The 22,972-nt window shown below is 46.2% G+C and overlaps 1 long non-coding RNA gene across 8 annotated transcripts in view; it reads right to left on the reverse strand.

Moving 5' to 3' along the window:
- Nucleotides 1–16,703, reverse strand: part of LOC148223931 (uncharacterized) — a 57,490-nt gene extending 40,787 nt beyond the window's left edge. For 3 of the 8 annotated variants that reach the window (XR_015803106.1, XR_015803105.1, XR_015803104.1), the window contains exons 1-2: nt 16,397–16,691; nt 1,141–1,240 (exon numbers count right to left, since the gene is read on the reverse strand). This is a non-coding gene — a long non-coding RNA (uncharacterized LOC148223931). Of the gene's footprint in view, nt 1–1,140 lie in introns of those variants that run through there. The other 5 variants (XR_015803111.1, XR_015803107.1, XR_015803109.1 and 2 more) reach the window with 5 other exon arrangements.
- Between the last annotated feature and the right edge of the window lie 6,269 nt (nt 16,704–22,972).

Below are 22,972 nucleotides of genomic sequence, written 5' to 3' on the forward strand. Positions count from 1 at the left end.
GTAGGGCATGCCTAGCTGTAGAACAGTTTGAGTCAGGGAGAGGCACAGGCTGATGGGGCCCAGCCTGATGATGTCTCATATTCTTTATAAATCAGAGGTTTAGTCTGTAGAGTGGAAGTCTGTCCATGTTATCACCTGGGGATCTGGCTGCCTGAGGTGGTCTGCAACCACAGCGAGCTGGTGTGAAGTCTGAGAAAAAGTGAGGAATGGCAGTATTCAGCAAAAATCAAAGCACAGGCTGCTTCTGTCTTTGCAGATTGACCAAAAGGGAATCACTCTCCTCTTACTTCGGATGGCTTTGCCCTCGGCTATTGACAATATCCATCACCTGAGCTTGTGTTTCTTGCCTTTTCAAAATCACCTGAAGTTAGCAGCCTACCCTCACCTGGAGAAGGAACTGAAGTATGAATATTTAACTACCACATGAGCAGGAAAAAGAGGTCATGTACAGGGGATTTAAAAGATGCAAGTCTGAAACAAGCCAGGAGGTTAATTTTACATGCTCTTCTGCTCCCATCCCATACATACATAGTTTACTGAGTAAACGAGGCAGATGGTATTTCCATAGGAGGAATATATACACCTGTATGTAGGAAATTAATTTACAGAGAAAGCAGTTAAGGGAAACTAGGTTGGATTTATTCCCTTGCCAGGAAAGCTAACACCAGTCAATCGTTTTGCAGGAGAGTTTATGAATGATCATAATTTTTTTTTCTTGTTTTGGAAGGGGTCAAGAATACTACTGAAGAACTCCTGTGAAGATAGGATCACCCTTTCCATCACTCAGCTGAAGTAAGGGGGAAAATTAGGGAGAGCATGAAAAAAACTGATGTTCTCAAGCATAGGTTTATCTAGGTGTGCTTATGAGTCACATAATATTACAATCCAGGCTCCTGCTGGACATCATCCATTATTGGAGCCTGGGAATATCCTCACACACAAAGATACTCAAACCCCATTCAAAATCATTCTAGGTGAGTCAGCTCAAATTTCCCTGGGACCAGGCCCTCACTCTTCTTTTTCCCAGCAGGTAGGGACGGCCTCAGTTCCTGTTTGCACGTGTCACCAGTGGCCACCCCATTCCCTCCCCTGTCTGTACCCATCAGCATCTGGGCAGGTGGGGAAGTGTGGTGTACAAACCTGATGCATTGCTCCTTTGTTGGGAGTTCCTGGAAGGCAGTAGGCGTGCAGGCAGCAACCTGAATATCTCTTCCCCTCAGGACTGCAAAATACATTCACTCTGCATTGGGATAAATGGGAGAAAGAGATGTCTGTAGGAAGTGTAAAAACTGTCCATGCCAGTGCACGCTTTGGCTTTCCTCAGGGGTCTTTGGAATCACCAAGGTTTTGCTAAAGGGTTTCTGCCTGGAACAGCAAAACCAGCTGGGTCTTCAAACTGTTCCTCTCTCTCCCAAGATGTGTCTCTTTCTCTCTTCTTTCTTCCCCCCTCTGCTTGCAGCTGGGGCTTCACCCAAGTTTAGCACAAGTACTGCTACATATCCTTTGCTCCAATCTCTCCCTCCCTGTCACTAGCTTGGGTCAGACAGCTGGTAGGGGAGCCAAGAGGTGGCCATGGCATGGGGCTGTGTCATGGAAAGAGGTGGACCAGTGCCAGGGGCCAGGACACCCACCTGACATCCTTAGATGCCTCAGGGAAACACTCCCTGCCCCCGTGTCCCTTCTGGCATCGTCTGACTTGGTAGTGCAGGTGACAGGCCAGGTTGGCTTCATCCCTGCTGCCTTAGGTTAGCTGCTTTTGCAGTTTGTTAATTGATTTTGCCAACTGGATTTATTACAAGAGGCTGGTGAGGGGATTGCTGGCACATATATGGGTGTTTCTTAAGCTAGACAGGGTGCATTGTCTCCCTGCTGATGCTACAGCAGAAGAAACAGCACAGTGACCTTTCTGGTGATTGCTTTGAGGGGGATTTCCACCTCTGCAGTAGCAGCAGCAGGTGCACAATGTTTCTGTCAACAATAATGAAAATAGAAGTGGGGAGGAAGGAAACCACAGTGACCAAAAATGGTGCTTTGCCCAGGACCCTGGACTTTCTGAGGAGGCAAAGGCAGTTGCACAAAGTCTTGGGATGCACGAAATTCAGCTATAGTACATTACAGCTCTTCAAATGAGCTTCCTTTCTGTGTGTGGCAGCTTTAAATTACTCAGTAAAGGCACAGAAATCCCTATCAAAGTTTGATGTGTTACTTTTTGATGAATAGCTGATGATAGGTAGCTCCTTCAGGCTAGTTCTGCTCTCAATTACGCACCCATGGTCTAAATAATTCAGCAGCAGCTAAAAGGTGTGCTGCCAAGCTTCTCGCTGCTGCAACTCCAGGCACTGCCCAGCCTCCCCAGTGAATTTGTGTTCAGAGCAGATTTTGGACTGGTGTCAGAAGGTGAAATGTCAGTGGAAATAGCTCCTTGTTTTACACAGGCTAATATTGGTGTAGAGACGTGGAGAGGAATCTGAGCCACTGATTTTATTTTAATTTTGTAAGGAGCTCCTCTCTTGGACCTCTGTGCTGCAGCTGTTCTCTGGAGAGCACAGGGTAGTGCCTGTGGCTGGGGGCTGTGGTACTGCTGTCATTCCCTCTGCTCCTTTGAGGTTCGGCTTCTCAGCTGATTTATACACCTCATCCTGCCCTTCAAAGTTAGTGCCTTTGTATATTTTTCTCCAGACTGTTTCTTAGGAGAAGGTGAGCTTTTGAGGTCTCTAAACCCAGGTAGCAGGATGGGGATTTGCCAAGGTGCTGCATTATTAACCCCTCACAGTTTCTGTCCTGAAACGTGGGGCAGCAGCAGGAAGTTGGGCGGGTGCTATGTGCCTGTTTAAAGATGTTATCTCTCACAGTCAGTGTTGTCAAGTTTCAGTTTTCGGTAGTATTTTTACTCTCGGACAATTTTTTTCCCCTGCCTTTTTTTTTTTTTTTTTTTTAAGAACTTTAAAAATTACTGCCACACAAGTCACTGTAACACTTTAAAGGCCATTTTTTGTTCCCATTGCACATGACAAAGTTTGTCAGACCCAGCAGCTGGGATGCTTTTCTGAATACAATTCTCTTGAGGACAAGAAAATATAGACATATAAATAGGGATGTGGTCTTGTTTCCAGTGCAAGCCCTCGAGAGCTGATGGCTGTTAAAGCGTGTTTTAGTGCCTGGGGTCGGGTCAGTCTCAGTGTGTGGAGCTTCCAGGTGGTCATGGCATTTGTATGCACACTCAGCCAGCTGGGTATTTATGGGGCTGCTGCATCCCAGCCCAGCTTCTCCTGCCTTCATTTTTGTTTTCCATTTGGCTTCCTTTCACATCTTTGGTTCCTTTAGCCAGGTTTCAGCTGTTTCACATGTGCATTTTGTGACTCCTGCAGCTGGAGTCTGCCTCATATCCTTTCCACTCTAGTCCACCTTTATCCCTTCCTGCCCTCTTTCCCCATCAGTCTGTAGGGCTCTGCCAGCCCCCCTCACCCCACCCTCCAATCTTCCCCAGCTGTATGACTCGGTGCTTTCATCCTCTCATAAGCAGCCTCCAGCAGTGCTCTGGGCATCTGTAGGGAATACTTCGATCCTGTACCACCCTTGGGGCAGTGTGCTGGTTTTGGCTGGGGCCAAAGCCTAGGACTAAATGAACTTAATGGACATTCTGTGGACATTTTATGGAAATTTCATGGACATTTTTTGGGGGTGGTCCTAAGGGAATGATATATGTGTAATTTTTTCAAAGGATGGGAAGGGGGTGGTGGTTAATTAGGATGTTCTGGATACTGTGGGACCTAAGCATGACATAAAGGGTGTGGGATAAGGAGTGGAGAATGTGCTGGTTTCAGCTGGGGTAGAGTTGATTTTCTTCATAGTACTAGGAGGAGGCTATGTTTTGGATTATGAACCAGAATTGCCCATTGTGCCATCTAAGCCTTTTGCCTCCAGTGGACAGCCACGCAGTGGAAGATGATAAACCAATTCACAGGGGTTACATCAAACCTGGCATGGGGCAGCCCTGAGTCACCAGAGTGGGGCTTTCCCCTGCCCCAAAACACTGCCTTGCTCCTCCCAACACGGCTCACGGAGCCCGAGCTGGGGGCTGTGCACCCACCCACCCTCACAGCCTGTGTGCCTCTGGGGGTGCTGCATCTTCCCATGGGGTGCTGTGGTACCCCACTGTGCACAGCCACATCCCCGCTGGTCTGAGGGCAGAGCACCCTGCAGATGATGCCATCCAAGATGTCTTTCCCTAAAAGCTGTTTCCCTGAAGGCTTCCTCTGTCCCACACACGCAGTGTGACTCATCCCTGTGCGTGCACTTTTTGCAGCTTCCTTTGGCATTTGCCATACTTTGCTGGAGAAAATGAGATAATTCCTGTTTTGCTGGAAGGCCTTGCTTTGCCATGGCTCAGTGCATTTTGGGAGAATATTGCTACTCTGGTGACTGCTGTTTGGAGACACAAGTTTCTCTGTGATAACAGACTTTGTGAGTATTTAATGTTTATTGGTAGAGGAAAACTTACAGGGAAAATGTAAATGATGAGCACGAGCAAAGCTGATACAAGACCTCTTCATGAGCATTTCAATTTCTTCTAAAATGAATTATATAAAATTAATTATATAGAATGATAGAATCTCCTAAGGTTGAAGGGACCCATCAGGATCATTAAAATCCAACTCCTGGCCCTGCACAGGACAGCCCCAAGAGTCACACCATGTGCCTGAGAGCATTGTCCAAACGCTTCTTGAGCTCTGTCAGGTTGGTGCTGAGATCACTTCCCTGAGGAGCTGTTCCAGTGCCCAACCACCCTCTGGGTGAAAAACCTTTTCCTGATATTCAACATAAACCTTCCCTGACACAGCTTCCTGCCATTCCCGTTGCTCCTGTTACTGGTCACCACAGAGAAGACATCACTGCCTAACTCTGCTTTCTCTCATAAGAAAGCTGTAGACCATGATAAGGATTCCCCTCAGTCTCCTCCAGGCTGAACAGACCAGGTGACCTCAGCCACTCTTCACATGCTTCCCCTCAAGGCCTTTCTACACAGAATGAATAGTTCCAAAATGAATTGTGTGTAGATGTGCACTTAGGGACATGGTTTAGTGATGGACTTGGCAGTGTTTGGTTAATGATTGGACTTGATGATCCAGGAATAAATGAATCTATGACTAAAATATAAGTGCAAGTTTTCTGGAAGAAAAAAATTGAAATACCGGTTTAGAATCAGTTACCTAGAGATCAACAACCCACTCTGCCATGCCATGCCTGGCCTCTCAGCTATTCTGGGGAGTCTGCCTGGGCACCCACATGCTCTGTGTCAGTCTAAATACACCCTCCCTTGGGCAATGCACTCAAATGTCCCAGCCACAGCTCTCCTGCCACAGCTGGAGAGTCAATGTGGTGCTCCCGATTGGCACAGCAACTGGTGAATGTGAGCTGGGGAGTTCATGGCACTGTGACAGCAGGGCTTCCTGCACACAGCCAAGCAGCCACCTCTGCTGAAGTTATCCTCACGTGAGCTTGCTCATTTTATGGTTTTATACTTTCAGTTTCTAGGTGGGATAGAAGTAAAGCAAAAGCAGAGAATCACGATAAATAGTAGGGAATTACATTTATGGCAAGCCCACATTTATTCACGGAAATCTGGTTAACTGGGTTCTAAATAGTTTTACTTAAATCTCTTAAGTTTCCATCTGAATAAGGTCTTTAAAAGCAGACAGATGATACTAAATCAAGTTCATTGCAGGCTTAGCTGCAGGAGCAAGTTATCCCAGCCCACTGATCCACTCTGACTATCTGCAGCAAATGCTAATTTGAGGTAACAGAGCCTTGATGAAGGAAAAAAAAGGGGATTAGCTAAAGGAATATCCATCCCAGTAAGTCAGGGTGATGTGATTTTTATTTAGATGCTTTAATTAATCAAGCACAATCTTCTTGTGTAAAGAAGCTTCTCATTGCTCTGTGGGACTCAGAGCATTCAGGTACAGGACAGCAGAGTGTCCGAGGCCACTTCATCAGAATTATTACCCCTCTCACTGTGCACATAATCACCACAGTCCTGCCAAACTGAAACAATGTCCCAGCTGGGTCACTTCAGGTGAAGCCAACAGGATGTGCACTGGCTTCTCTTCCCTTGGCATCAGCACAAACATCCCCAGCGGCACGCCGGGAGCCGGTGCCCGTGGCCAGATGTGTGCTGTCCCATAGCAGCTAGCACCCTCTGGACAAGAGGTGCTTGTTTTTCTCCTGTGCTATTTTGACACACAATGCCAAGCCATTCAATTGCTTCACAAAACAGAGCCTGGTCTCAGCAGGCATGAAGCCGCCTGGGTTATTTTGGCCCTCCTTTGGATGTTTCTTCCTGTGCTAACTTGAAGTTGTTACAAATACAGGCTTCAGCTTCAAAGAGCAGTGTGAGGAAGAGCAATCTGCCTGTCCCAAGCCAGTTGTCCCCAGTGGAAGAGGTGAAGGTATTAGGTATGGCTGTCAGGTCGTCAAGTATGGCTCCAAAGCCCCCAGAGGGATCTGTACCCTGCTGGAGACCAAGGACGGAGGAAAAGTGTGCTTGAGGAGTTCTAGAGAAGTGCTGTCATGGGATCTGGGGAAGGATGTCCTGCCCAGCACCTCTGCTGCTTTTTCCAATGGCTTCTGTTGATCTGGAGACAGGAACATGGTTTGTCCCTTGGAGCCACAACAGCTCTCATGTTGTGTTTCTCTTCATACATGCTAAGTGGCCCCTCAAGTTCCTTGTTAAGACAGAGACAGCAATGTTATCCTCCAGGATATTCCCACATCAGCTCAGATGCTGGGGTGCCTCTGCATCAGGGATGCAGGGCCTGAATGGCCATGCCCTGGTGTTCAGAGGGCTCAGGCTGTGGGAGCTGCTGTAACTCACAAGCCAATTTCATTTTTCCTGGACGCCTCTCCTTGCAGCAAACCGGGTCTGTTTAGCCAAAGCTCAGGTTGCCTTTCTGAATGCTGTGTCAATTTGAAAAGAGTGGGGACCCTCTTATTTGGAAGAGTAAATCATGCTCTTGAATAAAAAATTGTGCCAAATTTATGCTGAGAATTTTATCTGCCTAATAAAATTTATATGCATTGGTTGAGGCCAGTTCTTCTGGATTTTTGGCAGAGGCCCAATTGATGAAAACCTTACTCTTAGTAGTGTCCATGGCCTTCAGCTTTGTTTGAAGATCGTTTACATGCTCCCCATTGTAGCAGGAGCAGCTTTCACAAAGTTCAGAGTCCTTCATTCAGGCAGTAACATCCTTCAGCTGACAATCTGCACACCTTCTTGTGCATTCAGAAAATGCCAGTAGCTGTTTTTGCCACAGTGCTGCCCTGAAAACTCACATTTTATTGCTTCTCCAGTAGGAACCCCAGATTATCTATCATCTCTGCTTTCCAGGATCCAGGGCAGAGCCTGCCCACCTTGTTCCCAAGCTGCCTACCTTCGTGCTTACAAAACAACCGGTATAAGTACTTTGGAAACTTAAAAAAAAAAGAAATATTATTCCTCTCTAACCCCATTTCTATTTAAAATCCTGCCAAACTGTCTCCTGCAAATATGAGTGCAGTTACTGTCAGATGGGCAGTACTGCCCAACAGCATTGAGCTCAACTCCATTTTTGTCACGATTGGGCACCAGTTTTGCAAAAGCCCAACCACATCTTCCACTGAGACTGCACTCTCATTCTGCTTTTGTATATATCTGATAGGTGTTTCTGCTCTGCTTGGAGTGAAACTCCTTTTTTTCATTGCTTTCACTGAGTAAATATGTACTCAGTGCCATGACATTGTTCTTTGAGCTTGGGCTGTTTCCAGCTGATTAATTATTACAGCCATGAGGTAGATTTTACAACAGGAGGACAGGGATGTGCGTCAGATTGCTGGCCTGAATGGACCAGTATCCTGTCTCCAAGATTTTGGATAAGTATTTGGACAAGATTATTGGAGCCAGGGCAAGTGAATTTGCCTTGCCGGAGTGAATTTATCCTTGGTAAATCCCCCTGCCATTTGCTAATCAGCACTTTGAAGAGTTTGTGTGCTGGAGGTTGTGTCCGAATGATTATTTAATCCCAATGGACACACCTTGCACAAATGGGCACTCTGATATTCCCTGGCAATGAGTTTCTTTGTTGTGTATGAGTTTTCTATGTTGTGTAAAAAAGTACTGCTCTTCAACTGCTTCAGAGCAATTGCCTGGTAATTTAACCATAGAACAAGCATTTTGATTTTGTCAGATATACAGGCTAGGAAAGTGATGTCCTGTATGTTCACATTTCCCAGAACCATGCGTTCACATGGTTTGGGCACAGGTTAAATCTCAGCTATCCAGATAAACGCATTAGCAAGTGACAGTGTTCAGTGACACTCTCTGGGCACACATTACTGGTGCCACCTCTGCAGGAGCCCAGATGAGACCTACAACAACTGGATTTGCCAGGTCACTGGGTCATCAAACGGAGACAAGTGGCTGCCATTCCTCAGTGGTGCTCCCAGGAGAAGGGCAGTCAGGGAGTGTGAGCTGGATGAGCAGCGCTTTCAAGCTTGAGTGGCTGAGCAAGAGGCACTGTGTAACCCATCCTTGCTGCTTCTGGAAGCACGCTGGAGCTGCCTGCCATTGCACTCCCTGCCCGACCATGGGCTATGGCACTCTGCAAAGAGACAGCACGTGCAAATGTCTTGGACATCTGTATTTCCAGTCATGCAAAGAAAAAACTGCCCATTGTGTGCAATCAACAAACATATATTTGAGGATTTTTTAAAAGCTTTTCTTTCAGAGCGCTGTCTGTTTTTCACTGAGGAGTGTTACTTTATTTCAAAGAGGAAGCAGGTGCTTAGAATGGATGTTTTTGCAGTGAGGGGAAATTGCAGGACACTTGGCCATAGCTTGGCCTCGCTTTGCCTGATTCAGAAAGCCCCATGCTCAGCAGACCTGTGTGTGCTGAGCATCCCTCCCAGCCTGCAGGGTGGCAGCAGCCAGCAGTCCCTTCCCCTGGCAGCCCGGGGGGCACACTGTTCCTGCCCGTGCACACATGTGCCTGCACACAGGCTGTCTCCACAGTGTGAAGGGCACCAGGCTGTCTTTATGTTTTACTACTTGACAAAGCAGAGATAAAAGAGAAATTTCTGTGGCGACAAAATTGTCCTGGAAACAAGCGTTGCTGTCAGTCGGGGCCGTACATGGCACCCTGTACCTGGGGAGTCTTGCAAGCTTTGGCCAAAAGCCTAGACTTGACAGGGATGGGAAGGGGGAGGAGAGGAAGGCAATACTGACTGTTTCTCTGTCTTTTCTTTGGCTACCCTTTCTTTCCTACTTGAGTGAAAGTAGCTACTGGATTGAGAAGCATTTGAGCAGGATTTACTAACTGCTGTGCCACCTGCTTCTCCACAAACCTGGCAGAATCCAATTTTTCTTCTTCTTCACAAGCTTTTCGAAGAAATAAACAGGTAATCAGTTTTAACCAGAGATTTATTTCATCTCGTTGCCTCACCAATATTTTGAACATTCCATAGCAGTTGTGCATGAAATGTGCTGTTTCATTACAATTATTATTGTGAATTATTCACAAGTATGGGGAGAATTCCCACTCACCACGGTCACCTTCCAGGGCAGTGGTTTCCATGTGTGCTGAGCCATGATGTCTGTGCCCAGACAGATGCTCCTCGTGGGCAGTGAGAAGGAGCACACTGAACAGGAGCTGATTCCTAGGCTGTCTGCTGACAAGTGACCCTGGAGGCAAGGCCAGCACAGGGTGGAGGAGCAGGACTCAGCTCCCTCTCCACACCCCGTGTCTGGTATTGCTCAGTGCAGGGGCTGCCTGAGCATGGCATGGGGCAGGCACAGTGTGCTCGCCCTCCTTCCCCTCCAGCAGCCTTTTGCACAGACCTGCTGAATGGATGGGAGGAGGGAAAAGAAACAGGAACTTCTCTTTGGAATCACATCATCCCAAAACTGAGAGAAGAAGCGAAAGTTAAATAAAAGGGACTGTTTTTAGCAAAGGCTGTTTAACTTCCTAACCTCACAGTGAGTAGCTCCCATGCTACAGTCCGTGGAGGCATGGCTTGATTCAGTGCAACAGTTTCAGCTGCGTATTTCCTGTCACTAATTTGTATTAATTACCAGCTGGCATTATATGAAACATTTTCTGGGTGTCTTCTAATGTGGAGGGAAATCTCAGACTACCTCTAGAGGGAAATTTAGCAAAAAATTATTAAAGTCTCAGTTTCTGAGTTACTAGGGAAGCATTAGATGAAAGTAGGTGCAGCTTTCTACACCCACTGTGGTTAGTATGACATAACACATCCTAGCCCAAAAAAGAAATAGCACCTTGACTATTTTTCTGTGCCTGCATTGCTCAAAAAACTCTGGCACAGTAGAAGTGCGGGCCTGATCTGCAGATGAAGGGTTCATACAATTTTCACTTGTGAAAGCTGAGAACAGCATAGCAGGAACTCACACCCAGCAGGACTTTCAAAAGTAGGTGGGTGGTAAAGTTGAATGGCAAGTCAGGAAAATTTTAGCATCAACTCTAGTGCAAATATAGCTTGAAATCCTATTAAACTCTAGGAAGACAACATGCTAGCAGGTGACAGTGACTTCATAGCTATCACCAGGACCCTGGTATTTCCTCTAGTTTCATCACTGCATGTCCCAGATGTGGTCAAAACCAATTTTGATCAAAAGAGGTAACCTTGGTTTTTTTGTTTTCAGATTGAAAAAGGGAAACAAATGGGATAACCACAAGCATTGTTCTATAGTGTATAAGACTAATCCATGAAAGGTGCATAGAATTATAATTTCCATGGGAAAATAAATGAAAACTTGGCATGCTCCTACACAGCTACCATAAAGTAAAACTTCAGGGTGATCCAGGGCTCAGAAAGCTGTATTTCCTCTCATATAGACCCAGGATAAAGAGTTTCTTGAAATATCATGAAAAGTACTGTACTGGGCACTCAATAAGCCTCCCATCCTCAGGATGATATTCACATCTGTTGCTCTGTGAATAAGAAAGCATTTCATATTTCTTAGACAAAACTAGGCTAAGATGGAATTATAGCTGGGAGCAGATTCATAAATTCCAAGTAAAACATATTACAGGACTGTAACAATTATCTAGCAAAACAAAGTATGTTAAACTCTGGAAAAATCAGACTTGCAGGTAAATTTAAATGGAAATGAAAACACGTGAACACAGAGAGACATAGACAGCCAAGCACTGCAGGGACGATGATGCCTCTGTGAGCATGGTGTCAGTCCAACCCCACAATTTGGGACAGCACCTCATGGGATATAACCTGTTTCATCTGCTGTGTGTTTAGCTGAGGGCCCTGGGGCCTTGTTCTTACAGTCTTACTTCCATTTAAATGAAAATATGTGTGAAAAATGGTGCTGATTTATTTTAATCAGGTATACATATTATCCTGGAACTCTTTCCCGTTAGTTGGTGTAGACATTAGAGTATGTCAGTCCAAAACCCAAAATTTATTATTAGTTCTATAAAAGGTCATACCACCGTAAGATCCTGCATTACCCCATCTTTAGCTTTCCAAGCATGCTGCCACACTGACTTTTTATAAATTTTTTAAGTAGTTGTATCATCTCTTCATTCTCAAAAGCAGTTATGTCCCTCTGGTATTCATGGGAAGATAGACATCAAATCTCTTATTTTCTGATGTCCAGACCCAGCTTATCATTGGTTATATGACATGCCTAGTTATGGCACCCTGAACCCAAATATTTACTCTTGGCTGTAGTTACCAACAGCAATTCCACCTAATTCATACCTAAGGAGCCAGAACCACTAGCCACCCCCTCAGCTCCAGTTCTGCCTGCTGGCTGAGGAATGGCCTTTCCCCCTCAAACAGAGATTTCTTTAAACCCAAGCCTGTAAATAAACTACTTTGAGGTTGGAGTTTCATGTAATTTTTAGGTCAGACTGAAAAGTGCTTCTAGTAGCAATAGAATCTCCCCACCCTCCTTTCATTTCAGTTAGGTTTAAAAGAGATTTCATCCACGTTGTTCACGTAAAAAACCTCTCACTCCCTCTCTCAAGTGGTTTGATGGGGTTTTACATCTCTGTCTGATCTGCAGGGATTTTTTTCTAGGCATGTACAAGGTGCCTGCTGTCCCTGGGGCAGGTAAGCAGAGCTGCTGCTTGACTCTTGGGCTTCGCTTCAGCTCCTTTCTTAGAAAGTACAAGCCATGCAGAAAACCTTGCTGAAAAGTCACTGCGTGCCTTAGAAAGTGAAAAACCTGCTCTTGGGCAGGGCCTGAGAGTCTGACTGTTAGCACTGTGCTCCAAAAGCTCGGAGGAGATGGAGCTCCTTGGGGAGGCCGTGGGTGGATGCAGGGGTGGCAGAACATCCCAGTCCCACCCCTCTGGCCTCCTGTGGCTTCACCATAAGCAAGTAGTGAGTAACCATCATGCATTTAATCTCATATTACGTTATGCAGCAGAGACAGCTTAAAAATAGGTTTCTTGGTGGCAGCCCAAGCTTCCCATCCCTTGACGTGTGCCTGAGTCTGGCTGTGATGGTCATGGAGGCAAGAGCTTTGCTCAGTAGAACATGAACTCAGCAACTTTTTCTAGCTAGTTTCTGCAGATACTTTGAAGGGTGCCAGTGAAACTGCTGCTGTGGATTTGTTTTGCCTGTATTCTGGAGTTGAAATTTATCTCTAACAAAAGGGTAGAGGGAAGAAGAAACACTGGGACCTACACTACTGCAAAGCAGATTTAGATGCAAAGTAGGTGTGCCATGGTCTGGACCAGAGTATACAGAAATGAATGTGAGACTGGTGAACAGAGACAGCCCCAGCAGCAACGAGTCCTCAGATGAGTCCTCAGATGAGGTGTAAAGAAGAATCAGGTATGGCTGCCCTGACGGGGGGCATTTCCATCCCCCTCTCCACCGAGGCATTTTTTCCATTTCCTATTTTCAGGCTGTGCTGCTCAAACTTTTGCAGAAACCAAGTTACTGCCCCATAGCTCAAGGTTGTCTTAGTGTTCCCTAGTAGGCTGAGAGTGTTAAGATAGTGCATGTCCCTATGGGAAGGTTATCAGAGAATACTTGTTTTGCCATGTGAGTGTGACACTACCCTATGACCCACTGGCATACGCCAAAACCAGTAAACACTTTGGAAAAACTGAACTTTGCATCAGACTGACTTGAATTAGATGTTTTAACGAGAACAACTCACATACACTGCCTGTTCTTTCTATCTTCCATATCACATAAAGATTTGCAGATGGTTTATGAGACGTTACGGTCTGTGCTCTCACAGCTGCAAGATGTTCAAGCTGTTTATAGAGGCTATAAGAGAACAAATTCAGCCTTGTCCCCTTCCCCACCTACATGAGAAGCTATACGTGGAACAAAGTGTCTAATGTTTGCACTGAACCTTGCTTCCACTTGTAGAGCTGAAGACACGAGGAAACAAGAACAGAAGACTGCAGGACCTGAATGTAATCGCAGGCGTTCACTTGAGGCTTCTTTCAACACCCCGCTCTGCAGTACAGGTTTAATATTTGCACTGTTATTCTGATTGATACTTCTTTCTCATATGAACTTACTGGGGAGAAAAGGTGCTTCCTGAGGGGACCTACAGCTGTGCATCCAGAACAGACACACTAAAGTATCTGTAACCTCAACATGACAGGAAAAAACTTTGCTCTGCCAACACCACCCCTTCTCCAGCCTGTCATCACTTGGCAATTTTCGGTGTTCAGTCACACTGCTGACAGAAATTGTGTGACTTGCTTAAACAGGAGAATCTGTGCTCTGGATAATGCCAGTGAATCATCATCAAACTTCTGGGAAAAGGTTTTTACCAAGGTTAGCCAACAGAGCTGTAAAGTCACCTCAGAAAAATGTCATATTTAAAGTAGTGGAGGGGAAAAGTCTTGGCTAAGTGAGGGAAAGGCTTAAGAATCGACATTGCTCTCAGAGGGAAGGGATAACTATCATGTGCACTTTTATTTGCTGTGAAATAAATTAGACACAGCAAAAAGTAGCATTTACAGAGAATTCTGCCTGGTCCTGCAACAGCTATGAAACCCAAGACTACCGGAAAAGCAAAACCTGGACTTTTTGCTCAGTGTGTGTTGAAGGGACTGCTCCAAGCTGCCATCTCTGATGGGTCAGCCTCTCCCTGCCACAAGGTGTGCCAAAAGCTGACACTGCATTGTGAAGGTTGGTGTGACTGAGGAGCTTCATCTACAGCTGAGAATAGGACCTAGCTGACTGAAGTAAGAGCAGGGACGTCTGAAGGCTCGTGTTTCATCCTCCCAGAAAAGGTGCTTGGGTGATCAGGAGCCTGCCAACAGGCTGTCCTGCTCTGAAGCAGATTTCTCACAACACGATGGGACCTGTGACTAGGCAGGAAGCCTGGGGAGAATTCTCACTCTTGGATTAAAGGAAAAAGTGATTTTCACAGTTTCCAGGAATTAATGGTGAACGGTAAGATCAGCTAGGTTGATTTTCGTGAATATTATGTTAAGGACATCCAAGAAGAGCAAAATGTGATTGAAGACGGGTCAAAAGAGTGGCTTGCTCAGAATTTTGTAAGAGGCACAGCTTCTCTTGGGACTCTGACAACCAAATAAATATGAAATGTAACAAACCAGGACCCCATCTGACTCCAGAACAACTGAGAGGTCCACATGGAATTTTGAACCGCAGAGGTCAGAGACAGATTTCAGGGCACTGTATGGCTGAAGATATTAAAACAGTGTTACATTTAAGAGACTGAAGAGCACAATACCACAGCCCTGCTGCAGAGATCAGGAATGGCTTAACAAGCAATGAGCTAAGGTCTAAAGCTTTGCCTTTGTGGGTTGTTAACTCAAAACAAGTGCAAGTCTTGGATTCTGGGAAAAGAATGGGTGGGAAGGAAGGGGAGGGGAAGGGAGAGGGGAAGGAGGACGAGAAGGAGAGGAGAGGATTTAAAATCTAACCCAAGGAAATCCTATGTACTTGTTGTAAGTTAAAAGCATAAAAATGTACAGCCACTATAGGGATAAAGGCATTAATCTCTATGTAACTTGACTGGAGAGGCCCAGAAATTCAGATGCACAAGGCTCCTGTTCTTGTGTCGTAGTGGATATTGCTATGAACCATGAGTATTTTGTTCATTTTGGCACTGAGCAGATAGCAAGAACCTGGAAGGGATTCAAAAAACAGTAGACATGATTTAGGAGACACTGGAAGAACTGGTTTGAGAAACAAGCAAACCAATGTAAAATGGGATGAGAAATATGTTAGAGCTCTTTAGAGAGTATAAAACCACTGAGAGAGGATCTATTTAGTTTTATAGAACAGAATGTAAACAAAATGAATGTACCATGAGTAACACAGAGCTCTGCAAAATTAACACTAGCTGGTCTCACTGCACTGATTTAAGTTACCAGTCCTTTTTCTTGCATCTCAGCTACAACCAGGGCAGCAGCAAACAGGCAGTGCAGTCTCCCTTCCACTGGCAGCCCACTGCATGATGGATTTAAATCCTCACTTCTTCCAGGCTAGAAGTGCATTTCAAATTTGGGTGAGCTTGGGTGGCCAGTGCAGGTCTGCTGCCATTGTTCCTGCCCCAATATCTCCAGCAGTGCAGGGATGAAGAGGAAACAGTGGTTAGTAATTTCCCCAACTACCCCAGGAATAGCTTCTTGTTGCTGTGAGTAACCCCCAGCAGCAGCTTCTCTGTGAGGGTCTTCAATAAATCTGTGTGGAGGTGAGGTAATAAAAGCAAACACCTTGATCTGGTGCCCCACACCAGAACCCCTCTTTTGAGTACTGCCAGCTCCAGTATGCACTGTACACGACTTCACTTGCTCCTTCCAGCTGCCTGGCCAGCAGCTGCTGGGCACTGCTTTCCTCTTTGGCCACATTGCCTGCAGTGCATCAACAGACCAGTGAGCCCCAACAATTTCAGATGATCTCTCCCACTCCTTCACAAGCCCTGTGCACAGCAGGAGAGAGGAACAACAGCAGGGGTGAGCTGCCTCTTCAGATAAGCCCACTCCTTGAACTCCTGAGCACCAGCTTTTGTTTTATCACCTTCACGACTTGCACATGCACAGAGAGCTGGCAGCGTGTCTAGCATCCTTGCAGCCCCACCTCCTCCCTTTCCAGCACTCATCCCTATTTCTAAAGCAGGCATGAAGCTGCAGATGCCCATACTGAGCCCATGCTAAACATTTCATGATAGAAATCATGATGCTTTTCTGTGAGGCATGGCTTGCTCCCCGCTAGTGGCCCTTTGTGGGATGCTCATGCCTGCAAGTGACCAGAGGGGTGCTGTGCCCCCAGTGGGATGCCTGCCCTTGCACCCATGCACTCCCACCCCCATGCACTCATGCACCCGTGCATTGATGCACCTGCACACCATGCACCCGCCTTCCCATGCACCCACCTTCCCATGCACCATGGATCCAGGAAGCTGCAGCAGCTCCTGCCAGCACTGCAGCAGCGCTGTTTGCTGCCTCCACTTCAGTGGCCATGGCAACTGTTGTTGTGTGATGAAGTGTTGCCAGGATCCAAGCCAGGAGCAGAACTCTGTAAAGGAAATGAAAAATAAAAAAAAATCAAACCATGGAAAGGCATGATGTCAAGCCAATGAAATCCAAGCACTCCTTTTGCCTGGTGTCACACTCATTTTTCCACACTGGCTGCCTGCAATCCATCCTTGCCACAGCTGACCCAAGGACCAGCAGCTGAAGAGTCACTGCTCAAACCAGCGTGTGTGGTTGTTTCTGCTACTGTGTTCTTTCTTTTTCCCAGTGACAATCAAGAGCAAATTGTACCCACCACTCATCTAGTTGTTCTTTAAGGAAGTGGTTCAGACAATGAAACCCATCTTATCGAGCAGCTAAACCAACAGAACAGGCTACCTACTTCAGGGTACCAGGCTGGATGGAACAGCTTAAATACTTGTTCTGTTGACCCGGAGTTGTTTGTATTTTCTTTGCTGAAAATCCCTTCATTGAAAGAAGGGAGGTTTTTAAAGGTGCCAGAGCTTGAAGGTCTCTTTAGGTTCGTCTCCATGAGGGGCAAATTCACCAAGGAAGCAGGAGGCCTGGGTGCAGGGAGGCCTGAGCCCTTCCTGTGCCAGCCAGTTCAGGTGCAGGAGCCTCATCCCTGCTATGGTGAGCCCTTGCCAGGCCAGCGGTGTCCCAAACAACCATATGGGAAATACACTGCACCCTACAGAGCTGCAACTCAGCTGGAGCAGGCAAACTGGGGGATTTCTGAACACCTCTCATTCCATAACAGGACAGAAGAAAAGACAGGCACTGGACAGGGAAAGTCTCACACATTAAAAAAAAAAAAAAAAAAAAGGTGGAAAAGCAGGAACAGAAGTGAAGGAGCAGGTATTAACTGCCAGCCTTTAATCCCTGGATTCCACAAGGACATCTCACCTCTGCAGCCTTTAGCCCTTGCCAGGCTGGCCTGCCAGAGAGTGTGTTTGGGAGAATGAAAGGGAAATGGGGAATGAAGGCTGTTTTCTAAACAAGGGAAGGGGAAATTGCCTCTGTCCCCAGACACAGTGGAAATTTGAGGAAATGCTATGTTTGCACTGGGCAATTTCTGTTTTTCTGTCAGAGTTTTCAATCAACACTAACCTTGGTAACTGGTGTCTGTGAGCTAAACACTCTGAGACAACAATGCTGTGAGGAGAAAAAAAACACTGATGGAGCTTTAAATTACTTGCAAAAAGTCCCCCGGTGAGTGCTGTTTCCCTGCCACTGCTTCCACTCACTGTGAAACCCAAAGTGCCCCATCTTATTCCGAGCTCAGGAGACCCCACAGCTCACAGCTCCTTCAAGGTAGCAGCCACAGCTGCTTTCCCTGTCAATGGCAGTGAAACCCCAGCCACTCTTCCCTGGCAGCATCCTCCGGGGCAGCCTGAGCCTGCGGGAGGCGGGGAGCAGGGAAGGTGCAGCCAATGGTCCCCAGGAGATGCCAGCCCCTTCCTCACACCTGGGACAAGGGCAGGAACCTCGGGTGAAAGTTTTCACCCCTTAAAATGTATAAACGCATGTTTATTTTAAAAGGGACTCTGAGCAAAGACACGAGAGCCCACCCTTCTTCTCCCTTTGCCATTGCAATGCCCCAGCTCCCCCCCTGCAGGGCTGGAGGTCTCTGGAGCAGCCCAAGGCTCTCCCAGGATCTCCTCCATGGATCTGCAGGACGCGGCTCGGAGCAGCAGCACTCGCGTGTTTGGGCTGACATCTAGTGTCGGCATAGACAGCGCCTTTCCTCCCTGATCTGAAAAGAAGAATGAAGAGGACATTTCTTTGATTAGCACTTTTAATCTGGTCAGAAACCTGACCCATAATCCCGCGAGTATCTTCGCTCCATTAAAGACCGAAGAAAATAATCACAGAACACTCAAAAGTGGAAATAAGTTTTGTTAAGGAAACTTCTCTGCCCTAGATTTCCTGCAGCAGAGTGTCGGGTTTCTGACTCCAGCAGGGGGGATATATTCGATAATGGAGTGGTACAGAAATAGGAACAGCTCAGCCTGGGGGGCTACAGGGAGGGACCACAAACAAAGGAATCCCTGGGCTTTTATACCCTTATAGTCCATGTACCTGCTCCAATGGTTATTTTTGGGTCTGGGGTCTTCCAGTTGCTCACTGGCTGGACAGTTATCACCCTGTGTCACCTTTCTCCCGTGTTTTTCTATTTTTCACTTAAATCTGTTCTGACCTTTCCATATGGTACAGTCAGAAAAAAAATTGTAACAGGCAATTTATCTGAAGCTGCAGAAACAGGTTTATAAATATGTGAAGGAAGAGGAAAATGTGTTTGTGCTCTACTTTCCCCACAAAACTAGGAGGGATTCTTGTGCAAGAGGGGTCCCTAGGTTGGTCAAAGTCCGTAGTGTTTATGCAGGAATTGGCTTTGCTAAAAGGATCAGATGGAGTCAGGGAGCAGATCTTATCATCCTGACAGAGCAGGCATCCTGCCATTGAAGTTTCCCCAGGAAGTTTCCTGTTGCTGTTTAACCTTTAAATATGTGGTCTTTCTTGTCAGATTTCCCATCAGATATCCCATTTCAGACAGCTAGGGAATTCATACTTAAATTCAGATTGTGAAGGGAATCTTGTGGAACCATAAACTGTTTGCTCTGTACATACACTTGAACTTCAGAATGTACATGGAGATTCTTTATATTAGACTCTGGCCCATTTAAGGACAAAATAGTCCTTCATATTGTTTTAGTTATAGTATATTTTACTTCATGAAGCATTCAAATATATGCATATATGTGTTTATTCAAATATATACATATTTGTGTTTATGGCCACTGTTTATGTTTGATAGACATGGTCTCTTTATCCTCATGGCCACATTGCTGCCATCACGCTGCATGCACTGCCTCCCCAACATAAAACCAAAAGAGCAGAGAGTTGGTCTTGGCATGCAGAAACAGCCACTGAAAACAAATCTCTGTAGAGGAACAAGCCTATTACCAACCCCTGCAGTTACTGAAAGCATCCTTTAGTGACAGGTTTCCTCCTGGCATAGCCACGATGCTCAGGGGTTTGGATGGTGGATCCTCTAGGGAGAACATGGTCTGACATAGCACAAGCAATATATATCAAGCATAGCAGCAAGGGTTTGGGCTTTCATAACCCTCTTCTATGATACCAAGGCCATCATAGAACTTGAAGAATTAGTTTTCTTCCAGAGGCCTTATTCCTGAGCCAGCTGCTGCTGGAGGTACCCACTTGGGCAAGCACTGCCTCTGCCATGGCAAACCGCAGCAGAAGGGGCTGCTTTTTGACCACACCTCAATTATTAAATCTGATATGTTGACTCAAAAGAAGAAGACAAAATCTACTTCTCGTTTACAATGTATTCTTTTAGAATGAGTCCTGTAGAGCATTAGTGGTTTCATATTTCATAAAACCATGTAATGCTTTTGTTTTGAAGAAAAGCTACTAGCAGCTGCACAAAGGCCACATAAAAAACAACTTTGGATGAGTAATCATGAGTTTCTGCCTATGGGCTATCCAGAATGAAACTTGGTTCAGAGACTGATGCTTCTCTTCCTCAGAAGAGTTTTTCCAAGCTCCTCTGATCAGTATCCCACAGATGAAGTTGCTCAGTTCAGTGTTTTGTCTGCTTGGAAGTGCTGACTTACCTCCAGGGCACTTTTGAGTCTCGCCTTTTGGCTGATGGCAGCAATGCTGTGCCACCCACAGACAGTTTTCTAAGGCAAATGCCTCACACTGGGGTATAAGCAGCATTTACCTTTCAGGTCTTTGACTTCAGATGTGGTCCAAGTGTCATCAGTAGAAAAACATTTAATGGCTCATTCAATGTATCTTTAATTACTATTCATCCAGGGTCTTGCTGGCAGATGCTCATGTCACACATTTTAAAATAACATGCTTGTAATTCATATTTAGAAAGTATTGGTCCAATCTACTGCTTGTAGGTGATTCCTGTGGCTTATTCCACCGTGGTGGCAGTGCTATGCTGATGAGGACTGAATGAGCAGGGAGTGGTACCCCACAGCACTCCCAGGGGATGTGCCTGACCCCTGTGCAATACAAGTTCACAAAGGAGAACAGAAACTGGAAATTACTTTCCCAGCCTACCAGAGCTATGAAGGATGCTGGAGATGCTGGGCACAAAAAAGTGCCTGGCGATGGCACAGTGACTGGCAAGGGGCACCGTGAGCTGCCAGCATTCACAGAGAGGGAATCACATCAGAGAGACTCAAGCTGGTGTCAGCCACAGTGACACTGACTCTTTCTCCCAGGGAAGGGAGTGGATAACTCCAGTACTGTGCACAGAGCCTGGAGAGCATGTTGGCACAGGCTGTGCTTCCACAGCAAAAGACCATCTCCTGGATTTGTGCCTCACATCCAGGTGTGGGGACCTCAATACTTCTCCAGTCCAGCCAGGGTGGACACAGTTTGAGATGCTTCCTTGAACCATGTTGTAAATCCCTGCCTGCAGTACTGGAAATATTCCTGTTTTTCCTGAGACTCTGCTGCCTCTGAGCTGGTGCAACTGTTTTCAGCTTGTGGAAGAAACTGCAGCTGTGGGAGAGTATAACAAAATAAGCCAAACTCCAAACAAGGAGAGCAAACTAGCTCTTAACCTTGTTTCTTGGAAAAAAAAAATATCCATTTCAAATGTTTCTTGCACCTGCTAAATGAATTAGCATTTAGTGTTGTATCCTGAGCAAGCAGTCCTGGAGAAAGAAAAATACCTTCTTTGTTGTGATCTGGTGTGCTTGTGACAGCCATTCAGGAGATGATTTACAACTCAGTGCTGGAAGCTGGACAGCCACACTCAGTGCTCACATGGTTGCTCTCCATCGTTTCCAAACTTCCTTGAAAGAGCTTAGCACTTTGCCTCCTATTTTCTTTGTATAAAAACCATCAGAATGAGGTTTTGCACGTGTTGGCCATGCCAAGGAAAATAAGTCCTTATTGGGAGTTGGAGGCAGAGGGCCATTTGCCCTGGAGGTTATTACAGGGTGTCCAGTTCCAGCAGCTGACAGCACTGCAGGAAATCTCAGACGTTTTTTGCTGCCATGCTGTGGATTAACACATCAGCATAATGTCAGGAGGAAAAACACAGAAAATATGAGCCACGTGCTATTAAAACAGACTGAGCAAAGAGCTTGGTTGGCGTCAGGCTTCCCCAGGGGACTGGTGCTGGAGGAGCCGCCCCTGCTTTCCACTCCGGGCCACCAGCTGCCTCTGCCCTGCCTCTGTGGCCTTAGCCATGCTTTTCCACTCCTCTGCATGGGAGTGGCCAGGGACATACCTAACAGGATGCAGTCCAGAACCCAGTGCCACAGTCCTGGTCAGTCCTGACCTGTTGCAAACAAGAAGCCATTTTTTCAAATAGGTTTTCATGCAAAAAAAAAAACATGGGGAGGGGGAGGCCAGGCTACTTCTGACACAGTATATCAAAGGAAATAGTTGTGGTGGCCTCCAGCACTTACAGGAACAGCACAGGGTTTCTTGGAAACAAGGTGAAAATAAACTTTGGGAACATGAACTACTTTGCCATGCCTTTCTGGGGTGCCTACTTGAAATGGCAGTGAGAGCACGTCATTTTGTCAAGATGCAAGTGCTATTTTTGTGTACTATTTGTTTTGGTGATAAAAGAGGAAGGATGACAAAGAAAAGTTTTCACTGGTTATCCTGAGCAGGGAAAAGGGCACATTTTCACCTTCTTCTCTGTTGGTGGTCAGCGTGGTGCCTTCCAGCCCAACCCACTCCTCCCTGCCCTGTGTCAGCCTCAGGTATAGCTACATGGAACAGTATGGGGAAATAAGAGCCTGAAGTGATTTGGCTTCATGACAGCTTTCCTTGCCCCCTGAACAGGTGATAGATCAGGCAGCTGATCTTGGAGGCCTACCAGAAGAAAAGCTCCTCTCAGAAAGAATACAAAGCACTGTGACTTCTGGGATCCCCCGGGATGATATTTGCCCAAGAAGGAGTAAGACTTCCTACTGTTTATTTCTCTTCATTTCAAGTGATCAGAGCTTTGTTTAGCTTCTTCTCCAAGAAAATCATAAAACTACCCACAGCCTTAACTTCTCTGAGTCCTTTCAGCTGAAGGGAGCACTCAAGAGCAGCCCAGTGCAGTGTCAGCCCCTCAGGCAAAAGGGACGACAGCGTGCACGTACAGATGCACTTCACACATGCTCCCCCTTTGCTTGTTTGCCAGTGTCCAGATGGGCTTATCTGGGCTAGAGGAAAAGAGGATGTGTGAAACAGCAGCACATGCAGGATCCTCTTGGCTGGAGGCAGGGAGGTCTCTTTGCAGGCAGGAGATGGCTCTTGGAGTCCAGAGTCATTTACAAAAAAAAGGAGAAAAGGAGAGTGGGGGCTCTTCTTCTCCAGGCAGCATGAACTGTTGCTTTCTAGAAAAGGTGAGATTGATTGAAAATATATTGACTTCAGGATATCCATATGAAGAGAAAAGCATTTTTACATAGCACTAAATA

Source organism: Sturnus vulgaris, chromosome 4, assembly GCF_052056855.1.
Source record: "Sturnus vulgaris isolate bStuVul1 chromosome 4, bStuVul1.hap1, whole genome shotgun sequence".
NCBI classification, from domain to species: Eukaryota; Metazoa; Chordata; class Aves; order Passeriformes; family Sturnidae; genus Sturnus; species Sturnus vulgaris.